At 33.5% G+C, this 12,501-nt stretch overlaps 1 protein-coding gene across 1 annotated transcript in view; it reads left to right on the top strand.

Moving 5' to 3' along the window:
• Positions 1-12,501, top strand: part of LOC6643402 (serum response factor homolog) — a 40,593-nt gene that overhangs the window by 26,652 nt on the left and 1,440 nt on the right. The gene's annotated exons all lie outside the window — the stretch shown is intronic.

Here is a 12,501-nt window from a genome sequence, read left to right as displayed (position 1 = left end):
CACATGTTGGTTCCACTTCACACACACACACACACACATGGAGTGTAGTTACTCCTCCGCTGCCGACTCCAAAATCGATTGATTATGAAACGGCATTTGGAGGCTTTTGTCGGTATTGTCTTGGAATTTGCATTCTAACACAAATCAAAACAGGCTTTCAACACTCGCCACTTAAATGCTCGTTTATAATGTTGTTAAAATACAATAAATAGCCAGGACTCTCAGCAGGCGGCATTCGTACATACATGTATATCGTATATATCTACAGATATATATATATGTATGTACCTAGTGCTACCCCCACTCACAAGAGTTTCAGACTAAAGAGTTCTCTAGCCTGCTGGCCTGTGATCATGCTGATTTATGAAATGTGGACGCCGACATGGCGGTCAACAAAACTAAAAGGCGAACCATAGGTTTAGTCCAGACTCTTTGGACCTCTCTCTGAGTGTGTGTGATTGTAAATCTTTGATTGAGTTGTTGTTGGCATGCTGAGCTACTGTTTGGTTTTTTATGTTTACGTTTAGCCCCGTTTTTTTGTTTTTTTTTTGTTTCCAAACTCCATTTTGCTTTATTACTTATTTCATTAACCAACTTTTTCTGACGGCGATTTTCCCTTGTTTAAAAATTATTGAAAATTATAGTTATTACTGCTCAAAAATCGTCAATTTTTCTGCTGTCTTTATTTGGTAAAATTGTCCTTAAAACATTTTGTTGTTAGATTGCCGATTTGAAATTACCACACTAACTTTTTAATATTGGGCTTTAGTGAATTGAAACCAACATTCAGATGTTGTAAACTTTATATTAAACATAACTTCCATAAAATTAGGGCTTTGACTTTGGATCAGGTAACTTGTATTCGATGGAGAAATAAAATCTTTCTTGGCTAAGTAGTAAAGGATTCATGTTTCCAGCAATACAATTTTCGAAAGAACAATCTTAAAGCCTTTTTAGAACATCATCTTGATCTAGATAAAATTTCCCACTAGATTTAAAAAAAGGAATAATATCTCGAACTTGCTTTCGAGCAAGACAATATAAGATTCCAAAAAAATTTGCAAGTTTCAAAGTTACCATTTTTAGCTTAATAATCTTATGATATTTGATTTTTAAGTTATATTGATTACGTTGTATCCTTTATCTTCCACATTAAATAATAAATCTAGTATCCAATGACCTTTTTGATCTTTATGCAAAATAAATTAGAATTCCATTTTGACTATACATAAAACTTGTCGTCTCAAAAGAAGATAACTTTCAACTGATGACTTAATCACAAGAGAAAAATTGAAATTATAAAAATTATGACCATGATCAGTGGCGGATCAAAGGTTAAGGGAATGTAAAGTCGGGTAGTTTGGACGGACATTGATTAGTCCATTAGATTTCAATATAACGTAGTTAAATTAAAGTTCAATTGAATCATTATTGGAGATTTAAAGATAAGCTGACATTTTCCCCAAGGATCACCCTATGATATTAATGATTATATATATATAAGAAGGTACATAGGGTTATTATATTAAGTGTTGCTAAACGTCTGATAAAAGTATTAAAGTTAACTACTGTTATTTGCATTCTTTGTCTCATTTGTTGGTTATATGATTCCCACAATAAATTTTAGATAGAATGTAAAATCTAATAGTGAGGTGGTGAAAAATAATGAACCATAATTCGATGTTTATAATCAACAAAACATAAAAACTCAACTCTAGTAAATAACTATGAAAGAATGAAGAATTCATAAGAATTAAGAACATTATCAATGAAAATTGAATATTATCTTAATCAATCTTTCCGATCAAAGAACTTCACAAAGCGAATCGCTGGATATAGTTTGAATCAACACCTTTATGCCACAATTACACATTCAATCGGACAACTTGCATTATGCATTTAAAATCTTTTATGTAAAACACACAATGGCCAAACTAGTTAATAATCACAATTTAATTTGTAAATTCAAGTTTAAGTATCATTCAACTTACCCAACATTTTAGTGATAGTTTAAATGTCTTTGCCCCTCACTCCATATATTAGCAGTTAGCAGAAATTACCATTTTGGTTGTTTTGGTTGTTCAAGTCTTACGATCACTTCACTTCACACTTGATAGTTAATGTGCCATGTGGCATGGTTTAGTCACTTTAAATGAACATTTCACGTCTTTGTTGCAATTGCACGATCGATTGAATCAATCGATTCTCCTCAATCGTCGTGCAGCTCACGCAGTTACTCACAGACTGAAAACGTGGCCAGAAAATCACCGACTCTTGAGTCCTCCAGTTGGCTGAGAAGTCCAAGTATGAGAAACTTGTTTGTTGCCACTTAAGAGCAAAGATCGCCTGGCAGTCAAGTCAGGCCATGTGTCTGTATGTGTGAGAGAGATACTCTCTTCTGTTTACAATTTACTCTTAAATTTGTCTCCCTGCTCACCATTTTGATTAGAGACACTTATATTTTATATACATTTTATATACCTGAATTGTGGGCGTGACTTGGAGTCGACTTGACTTGAGTTGGCTGGCTGGATGGCTGAGTTACTAGTCGGGCTTGCAGTTCGTGTGTGCTGCGTATTAGATTTTATAGACTCGCTTGCTCACACATTTCCATTTTGGGCCGTGGCTTATATACAATTGGCTGAACTGCGTGGGGGACAAATGAGCAAACAAATGAGCGACAATTTATGTGTTTGCTTTTCTCGACTTGCACACGTCTCAGTCATAAAGTTTTTGCTTTGCTTTTCGCTTGGTTTTATAAATTAATTCAATCAAACCTATATTCCACAAATATATGTATTTGCCTGCCTGTTTGGTTGGGTGTAACCAGTTTTCTCGAAATTCGCTATATGAAATCAGCGAATTTCAAATTTTAGTCTTTTTGTTTTTTTGTGGGCGTGGGCACACGCAAGATCTGTTGTCTTTTTTTGCTCATTTTTGTAAAATGACACAATTCAATAGAAATCTTTTGGTGTTGACTAATGATTGGTACACAAAAAAAATTTGATTTTCAAATTAGTTGACACATTTTTTGTCTATTGACAGAATTATTTGACATTTAAACATATGTATCTAACAGAAATCAAATGTACATTTAAGGAGACAATATTTAATGAAGTTCTTTAAAGTTATAACATTGTGTTCAACTTTTCGTACTAGTGTAGCATAATCAACTAAAATGAAAGATTATAAGGTCTTATTACAGAAACGTACATTGAAATATGTAATTATAAATAAGATTTTAGTAGGTGACAAATAATTAATGTTCAAACATTTATATTTTCCTCTTCTTATCTAATAGTTTTTAGCTTTGGGTTTAACAACTTTAGCTTAAACGGATTAAACAATTTTATGTAAGATTGACCTCGAAATGGCTAATACGCATTTGGAATACATTTATAAAAGTTCGAAATCATGACAGATTAATAAAATAATTTTGTTATTTGTCTTCCGCTCTTGTTGAGCGTAATGAGCTTCGATTTGTAACTTTCATAAATAAAGTCTTAAAGTAGAACCTAAAATATCCATTTCGACATAGAAGAACACTTGAACGCTTAGTTTTTTATCTTAATCATGACAGTAAAGGTCAAGTAGTAAATTCTTTAAATTTACTTGTAAAAGGCATAATTGTGTGCCTGGGTTATTGATTGATGAATAAAGACATTCCCGGTTATAGTTTTATGGTTATTTTATATAATACTAGGATAAGTATTAATTTTTAGATAATATAGATTTAAATGAATTAATGTTTAATGTCTTTCGTCGTTTTTGTCAACACTTTTTGTCGTCTTCGATTCGTCATTTTCGTCTTACTCTTATGGCTTTTCGTCTTAAACGTTTCGTCTTCTCAAATCTTGACCATTCCCACATAATTCGAACTTATATTTTCAATCAGCTGAAAAATTTCGTTTTTGGTAGTAAACTGAAGAAAAATAACTGAAAAAGTTGTTGATTAGTTTACGTCCTTTGTGAAATTTGAATCAAACCTTGCATTTAAGCCGGCTCGAGATCAATCTTCGAAAGAACAATATTCCAATGGCATAACAAAGAGGTGAGCTCATTGTCATTGTCTATAGCTATTCCAAGAACCACCAAACCAAATCTTCAACTCTAGAACTAGTTGGGAATTACAACTGTAAAATTTTCAAAGCTTACAATAGCAGTGTCTTACTAAATTCAAATCGCCCAATCTTGTTTAATTCAAATAGTTTATTTAAATCCTCATAGAAAAATCTTTTTAGTTTATCGACATATTTATGCCTTTCAGTTTCAGTAACTCTTTATTTGACAGCAATACAGACACTTTTTTGATTAAAGCTTCCGTCAACAAAATAATTTAAATAACGTTTAAACAATGATGAAAATAACAATTTTCCAATTGTTTTATATATAGCCCCAAAAAGTTGAATTTTTTTAATGATTGTAATTAACTAGCAACACATAGACTTACATAAAATTTGTCCAGAATTACACAAAAGATTCTTTGTTCGTAGATATGGAAGAATGAAATCGAATTAAATTAATAGCCTTTATTCATCTGTTGACCAATCAATTACATAGTGCTTATAGTGCAAAATAAATACTACTGCAATTTATTATATAGTTAACAAAATTTCCATTTTCGTTTTCAAAAATATTCCAAAACGAATGTTTCCTCTTAATTTTATTGATGATTTTATCATGGAAATTATTAAAATGCATTGTTGCAAATGTTAAAAGTTTTTAAGGGAGATAAGTTTGTAAATAAATTTATGTATAAAAAATGAATCCAATTTCACACAATAAAGACTTTAACCAGTCTTTAAAACTAAATAGAAACTGTGAAATTTCAAAGACACAATCTAAATCCAATTAAAGATAAGTTTTCAAGTATTCTTATATTCATTAATGTTTGTATTAATGTCTATCAAAAACAAATTATTGTCGTCAAAAATCTCAGCAAAACTTTAATATGTATGAAATAATAACGCCTTTAAAGGACTTAAATTATATTCCAAACAAAAAGTTACTTTAGTAAAAGGAACCTTTGCAAGTCTCATCCAAATGCATTATTATCAGCTTCTTTTATTCCCTTTAATAAATTGATTATTTTTGTTGCAGATTTATCAAACACAATAAGAACTATTTTGCTAACATTATTGACACAATCGTCTTTCAATAGCAAACACAAAAACATTTTGTATCTTTGTTTTTAAGTTTAATCGCTGTCATTGGATACGAGATACCAGATTCTATGGTCAGTTTACGTGGCTTTTGTTTGCCTAAATCTAGCCAAAAGCATTCGCGGGGCAGGCAGCTTGTTGTTGTCTCATCCACCCCCACCTCTTCCATCTACTCGTCCTTCTTCACAAGACTGTTTCACATGTTGCACAGAAGGAGGCACCTAGTGAACTGGACTCTCGTTTACGTATAATTGCAATTTCCATTCAACTGTTTGTTTGTTTGTTCGGTTTTGTGGCCAAACTTCATTTCATTTGTTTGGTTTTTTGCTTGTACTTTGCGGTTTGTTAGTGCCCATCATAAATTGCTGGATTAAAAGATGGTGAAGAAGGAGGAGGAGGCAGAGGACAAGATGGAGGAGGATTGGCGGCTAATCGGTGGCGTTTCATCTGAATACTCTGCGGTTGCTACTGTTCCTGATGTTCCTCTATGTTCACTAGCTTGTTTGGCTGTCGGCTCACGCATAATTAGGCCTGACGACAATCGCAAAATACACTGCAACACAAAAGGCTAAAATAGATAATAAATGCTTTCTATGTTTAGTAGCAAGCTTATAGGTTTTTTGTCAAGTGTATTTTAACTTGGCTCAAACTGAGAACAGGCAAATAATTGCTTATTGGCAAACAATAAGGCAACTCGATATCGTTACTGCTTCTTCGATTCTATGGTTAGGCCAATCGTGGCATCTTAATGCCCTGATGACATTTAAATAGATGCTAATTCCCTCATCATAACTGCAGTAAACAGTTTGAACTAATGAATTTGAACTCACCGATTTACGATTCAACTTCCTGTTGGCTTGCTGCTCGCTTTCTTTGCGCGTGAATCCGTGTAACCGCAAAGAAAGAAAAACCGAAAACTGTGATTTGACCAAAACGAGAAGAAAGCCAGCCAGCAAGCTTGCGGATATAAACGCTTTCGGAAAATACCTCCATATTGTGGTCGGTCGTCTCGTCGCCCGGATGCGACACAACGGCAATGGCAACAGCAACAGCAAACGATGACGGCGACAACTTTTCTGAAGACCAAATGGCCAAACTCCAACTCCAACTCCAACTTTAGCTCCAACTTCAACTTCCAACTGGCAAATGTCTACGCAACTTGGTTTTCTCCTCCCTCAGCAATTGTTGTTGATGTTGTTTTCGGTATTGCTGCTGTTGCTGTTGTTGTTGTTGTTGCTGTTGTTCATTCTCGATTGCTGCTGTTTTGTGTCAACTGGCTTTGGCTTTTTGGGGGCTTTTGGCTTTTGTTTGCTGAAAGCCGCCCCATTTTGCCTGCTGCTGGCCATAACATTTGCTTAACCGTTTCCTGTTGAAAATTTTTGCCTACAGTTTGCCTGAGTTGTGATTGTAAATGTTTCTTCAACTCCCTAACTCCTACTCCCACATTTCTATTCCTGCCACATGCGCCTTGTACTATCTACAGTGGATAACAAACCTGAAATTTGTAATCAGAATAGAAATAATTGAATAAGCTTCAGCTAATCCTCTAAACAGAACAAAGAAGCATAGGGAAAGCAGTTCTTTAAAATTTATTTTTGTGTAAGAGAAGAACGAAGCAATTAAAACAAAAATGAGTCCAAATAAAGGCTTTAACTGGAAGTATATATTTGCATATATTTGTACTTTATTTGTGTTTCTTTTTACATATATTCATGAAAAACTTGATAAATTGGTTTAAGATCACATGGTATAATTTAAGGACGCATCATCTCTAACAATTTATTCATATCTAAAAGCATTTAATTATTTAAAAGTTTGTTATATAGACTTAAAAGATGCTTTATTTAAGGGTGTTGATCTATACCAATATATATCATCTAAATATTGATTGTAATTTACAATTAGATACCTTGAATTTTTCTTTATACTTCGTTTTCAGCCAAAATCTTGTCCAAAAGAAGCAAAAGAGTCTAAGACGCTACTTCAAAACACAAACTCTGAAACAATATATACATATACACTAATTAAGACTATTAATCCTGTTTGTTGTTAACGTGTCACATTCTGCTTTTCCGACAAGATTTTTTTAAAGAAGTATAGCATCAAAACGAGGTCTATATTTTCTCTTCGTACGCCGTCAAATGCCACTCTTCTGTGATCCTCTAGCAAATTGAATTGATATGACCCTTGTCCTTATAAGGCGTGGGGCATTCAGGAACTAGGTCTGTCCTCGAACTTGTAGCTTTTTCGTCCGACCCTCAGTGTGTCGACACGAATGACCGACAGTCGGAAAATGTCCCTTTTAAAACTAATTAAAAGTTTGACTAACATATAAGAACAATTGAAACTCAATAAATAAACATATACTATCTGAGATACTTTCTTTTGCGTCATTTATCTTCCTAATTTCAATTTAAAATGGACTCTTTAAGGAAAATCATTTATAAGCGAAGTCCTTTATTTAATCTTTAGAGTAGATCCAACATTTTGTATAGACTTTCCTTATCTAGAGCAATCAAATTATATCCAACTTTAGATTTCTTCACAAATGCATTCTCAAATTATCAATTTGAAACTAATATTTTTCGATGTCTGTTTGCCCCATCACCCATTGTCGTTTCTGTTGTCGGAACCTTCATGTCCGTCTATGTATCTACCCCTCTTCCCTGGCTGACTGGCTCTTTAGGCCTTGGCCGGGCTGCCAGTGCTCCTTCCTGGCAATTGTGCGTTAGATTTAAGTGCTTTCGTTGCCAAGGCTTAATTTGCATTTTTATTTTTATGTTTTCATCGAGAGCGCCAGCATCAATGGAGCCCGCTTCCATTTGGCTATTCCTTTGTTTTGTTTCGTTTGGTTTTTGGTATTCTTTTTGTTTTTATTTTTGGCTTTTGCTTTATCAGTAGCGGTAGATGCACACGGCAACAACAACTACAACAATAACAATAAGAAGCAACTGCAAAAACAACAACTACAACAAGAATAACATGCAAATGCAAATGTTTATTGGCCAAATGGCTTAAGAAAAAAACAAAAAACTGGCCAACTGATACGTCTGTCGTACTGACTGACTAAATGGCCGTCGGCTGAACATTCCTAGCGGGTGCTGACTACTGCCACAAGTTTGTCGCCTTTGTTGCCTGCCATATATCTCTCTCCCCCTTCCCCCACTCCACTAACTTCTCTCTCTCTCCCTCTTGCGATCGTTTGATCCCATGCCTTTGTGACAACCATTTTGGTAAAAACAACTAATCAATCGGCAAATGTGCCATCCGTCAATCATGGTGGTTGGTCGGTTGGTTGGCCTGGCTACTTGACTGTGGTGTAGGTCACACGACACCAACCACCACCACCACCAGCAGGCCAGAGTCACCAAATTCGAATTGACTCGCATTCACTTTGGCAAACAGAAAACTGCCAATACAAACAAATAAAATAACAAAATGCCACCTTGGTTGTGAATGTCAGTTGGCCAATTTGAAAATTCATTCATACGACTACAGTGTTAACTGGTTGAAAAGGGAAACGTTTTCACAACTTTAATGAGCACACAATGCCTAAAACAGTTTGAAAGATATTAAAGTTTGTTCCTCTAATCAACATTCAATATTTAAAGTAAATGGCTAAGTTTACACTTCCCTATATAGAAACTATTATATTAATGTCTTAAACTCGGGAATATGTAAAAATGAACTCAAAGAATTAACACCTTCTACAAGAATATATTAACCGTATCATAAGATACGTTCAGAGAATTAATCTTGAAATAAATTTGCCTATCGTTATAATTTTTTAATCAGAAAAAATATTAAAATATTATGTTAGTTAATTTAAGAAATATTTTTCTTGTTTATTTTTAAACATGTCAATTCGTCATTAGGTTTTCATTTAATATTCCTCAATAAAGTCGCTTTGAGATATTTTAGTTTGTTAATTATTCATATTTTCTTAAATATCACAAAGGGAGAACCAACTTGTTGATAGTAGAGAGAAAAATCAAAGAACTTGTCACTTGAAAATTTCCCAAAAAGGGAAAGTGACGTTTATCTTGAATAATCATAAACATAATCATTAAATTTTTATGATATTTTCTTTTTTTTTTTTTTTTACTAATCATTGAAGATCCAGTTACATAGATTATCAATAACCCTCACACATTTCACTAACTTAAATTTACAATGTAAACAATGCTTAAGTTTAATTTTAGTTAACAAATTAAAGAATTGTCAAAATTATTGAATTTAGTTAAGCTTTATCAACTCTTAATATAATTTAATAGCCAGTTTCTTAGTTTTAAAATCTTTTGCAAAAAGTTTTGCTAATTGTAAGACAAGGGAAAAAGTCCTTATGTTTTCCTATGCACTTAAAAACTTTTGAAGAGTTTACTGTAGTTCAATCAGTTTGATGACTGACTGCCTGAACTGACTGACTGGCTGACTGTTTGCTAGCATTTATTATTAGCCTTTCCCAAATTGCCTATTTTTGGAGCTGCTGATGGCCACACAGCAGCAGTAGCAGCAGCAACAATGAGCAGTTGCAACAACAACATGCCGCACATATCACAGCAAGACAAATTTCTATATAATTGCATTTTGTGGCAGGCTCTCCACCACCACCACCACCACCACCACCACCACCACCACCAGCACCAGCACCACCTCCAACCACCAACCCCACCGCCAAGCCCAGGCAGCTTACAGCGAGGCCGCTGACAATGCCTGGCATTATTTTTATATAAATTGCATGCCATTGGCCTGGCCAGGCATTCCAATTGTTGTATGCCTCCTCCAGTTTGACTTGAGGATTGAGTTGGGCTGAGCTGCTGGACTGGGGCAGGGTTCGTTGCAATTCGCATTGCTCTTGGTCACTTTTGTTTTTGTTGTTTGTTGCTGCTGGCTGCTGTTGCATTTGTTTGGTTTTTGCTCAACTCTAATTGTCATTTAATGAGACACGCTCGGCATTTAAGCACGACACACGACTGACTATCAATTTAAAATGGAGAAGCTATCGATGAACTGATTTTGAAATCACTGCTTAACTCAAAAGGAGTTCTCCGCTTGGCTAAAAGGAATTTCATGGAATTTCACAAAATTAAATAAAATCAACTTGCAAAATTGAATTACTGCAATTGCAAGTTTGCCTCCTTTATGTCACCCAAAGTATAGTTTATTTACATTTTATGGCATCAAGTGAATTAAATACAATATAAACACGAGAAGGAATATAGAAAACAGAAATAATGTCTGTAGTTTATTAAAATCTATTAAGATTGTAATTTTTTTTCGAAAATAATAAAGCCACATTGGAAATTGAAACTTTCCCTGACACTAAAAGAGAGTCATGTATCTTTTCCACAATTGAATCTTTAATGTTAACTGTCCTAAAATTCTAGTAGAGCTACATTTTCTTTTAATTGTTCAACATTATGTTAAATTAAATCTTTAGTAGATGGGATTATGTTTGAAACATTTTTGCTATAGATTGAAAGTATTTCATATTTCAATTTCAAACTGCACATTTATCCAATAAAGGGCAATAAATAGTGTTAAATATTTTTAGAAAAAATTTAATTTTTCTATATTAAGATATATTTATAATTTACATATCAAAGAACTGCTGTGAGAATCCTCTTTTTTCCTTCTCTGATCATGAATCAGTTCTTTGATCGATTAATCGTTTAGGAATCATTTCTGTTTATCAATCTCAATCCAAAGTCATAATTTGAATGGACACAAAAAAGACTCATCAATGTAATTTCTGTGAAAACAAGCTTACAAATCTGCTTGATCGAGTACACCGATCAAGTTCTTGATATTTCTAACTTGCTAAATTTCAAGAATGCCAGATTGATATGGTTTTTCAAATCGAGTTCGAAACAAACCATGTATAAACTTGTAGTCGCGCATCTGTTTTAGTCCTAGATTCTTGCATGAGGAGCAAAACACCTTTTTGATAGTTTCAAAATCTTTTACTTTTTCGAACTTCATCATTATAAATTCACAGAAGACATTGTGATTTTAAATTAGGTGCTCACCCAAAGTACTCACACGTTTTCAATTATAAATATATTATTTAAGACTTTGTGTATTCGATTACAAATTTAAGTTTTTTCTTTTTTAATCTAATATTTTAAATTTTTCAATAATTATCAATTAAATTAGTTTCTATTTAAAGTTGAAAGTAATTAAATATAATTTTTTTTAGTTAATTACTTCTGTTGCTTCCTTTATACGTAATATCAATAATAAATTCAATCTGAACCAATTTCAAAATTTTTTTTCTATTATTCTATTATCAATTAATCAATATTATTACTATATTGTATAGAGGTTACTTTTCCTTTATGAAAACATACTTAAAATAATGCCTAATCCCTATTAACAAATAATTTATTTGACTACTTAAAGTGTGTAATTGTAATTTTTATTAACTTTGTATATAGCGGACTTAATTAGTTTATCGTATGTTTAATCCAACTCAAAGCTGTTAAGGAAGATTTTTACCAGCAAGTTCAAAAAAACATTTTTTATGAACCATTAAAAAAAATACTTAAATTACGTGGACCACCCATTTAAAAATTAAATTAACAAAATATGAATAATTGATATTTGAGCAAAGATCACAAAATGAATATTGATGATGTTATTAGTGAACTTTAAACGAGTTGTAGATATTCAGTTGCCGAATTTATCAACTTTTGAAATGTTAATGTTTTGCGTTTGCGATTTTATTTTTTTGTTGTTTTTTTTTTCCATCGTTTTTTGTATTGAAACTTAAACTTTGGAAATCACATGAGAGACAGACCTACATGACCATTTTGGTGACTGTGTAACCTTTGCATGAGCAGCTCATCTTTCAACCAACCAGCGAGCGTAACAACAGTTGCACTTGTTGCTCGTGTTGCTCAAGTTGCTGGAGACAGTTTGTCTTGGCTTGGGGTTTTGCTAATTAAAATGTCTTGTGGCTGTCACTCAAAAGGCGGTCGTCGTCGTCGTCGTGGTCTTCGTCGACGACGACGACGCCCATTTTAGTCCAACAATGCAGCAATTTTACCTTACGTGTTTAACGCAGCGACAACAACAACTGCTACAATTTCATTGGAAGTCTGCGTGTGACGAAGACTTTGGGAGACGTGGCGTATGCGCAATATATACACACACTCTCCCACTCTCTCTCTCTCTCTCTGTCTACGCCTGTCTGTCTGTCTGTCTCTGTTTTTTTGTTTTTACACTGGCAAAATGGCGATCGCATTGTTACAGTTTGCAATTATTTTTCGCCTGACCACTAATCAAAATTAAAATGATGCGATTGAGCCACTTACAACAACAGACAGCAGAGAAGGAG

The sequence above is a fragment of the Drosophila willistoni genome (assembly GCF_018902025.1).
Source record: "Drosophila willistoni isolate 14030-0811.24 chromosome 2L unlocalized genomic scaffold, UCI_dwil_1.1 Seg168, whole genome shotgun sequence".
Classification (NCBI taxonomy): Eukaryota; Metazoa; Arthropoda; class Insecta; order Diptera; family Drosophilidae; genus Drosophila; species Drosophila willistoni.
Note: the sequence above shows the minus strand (reverse complement) of the source record. Positions and strands in the feature narration are given on the sequence as shown.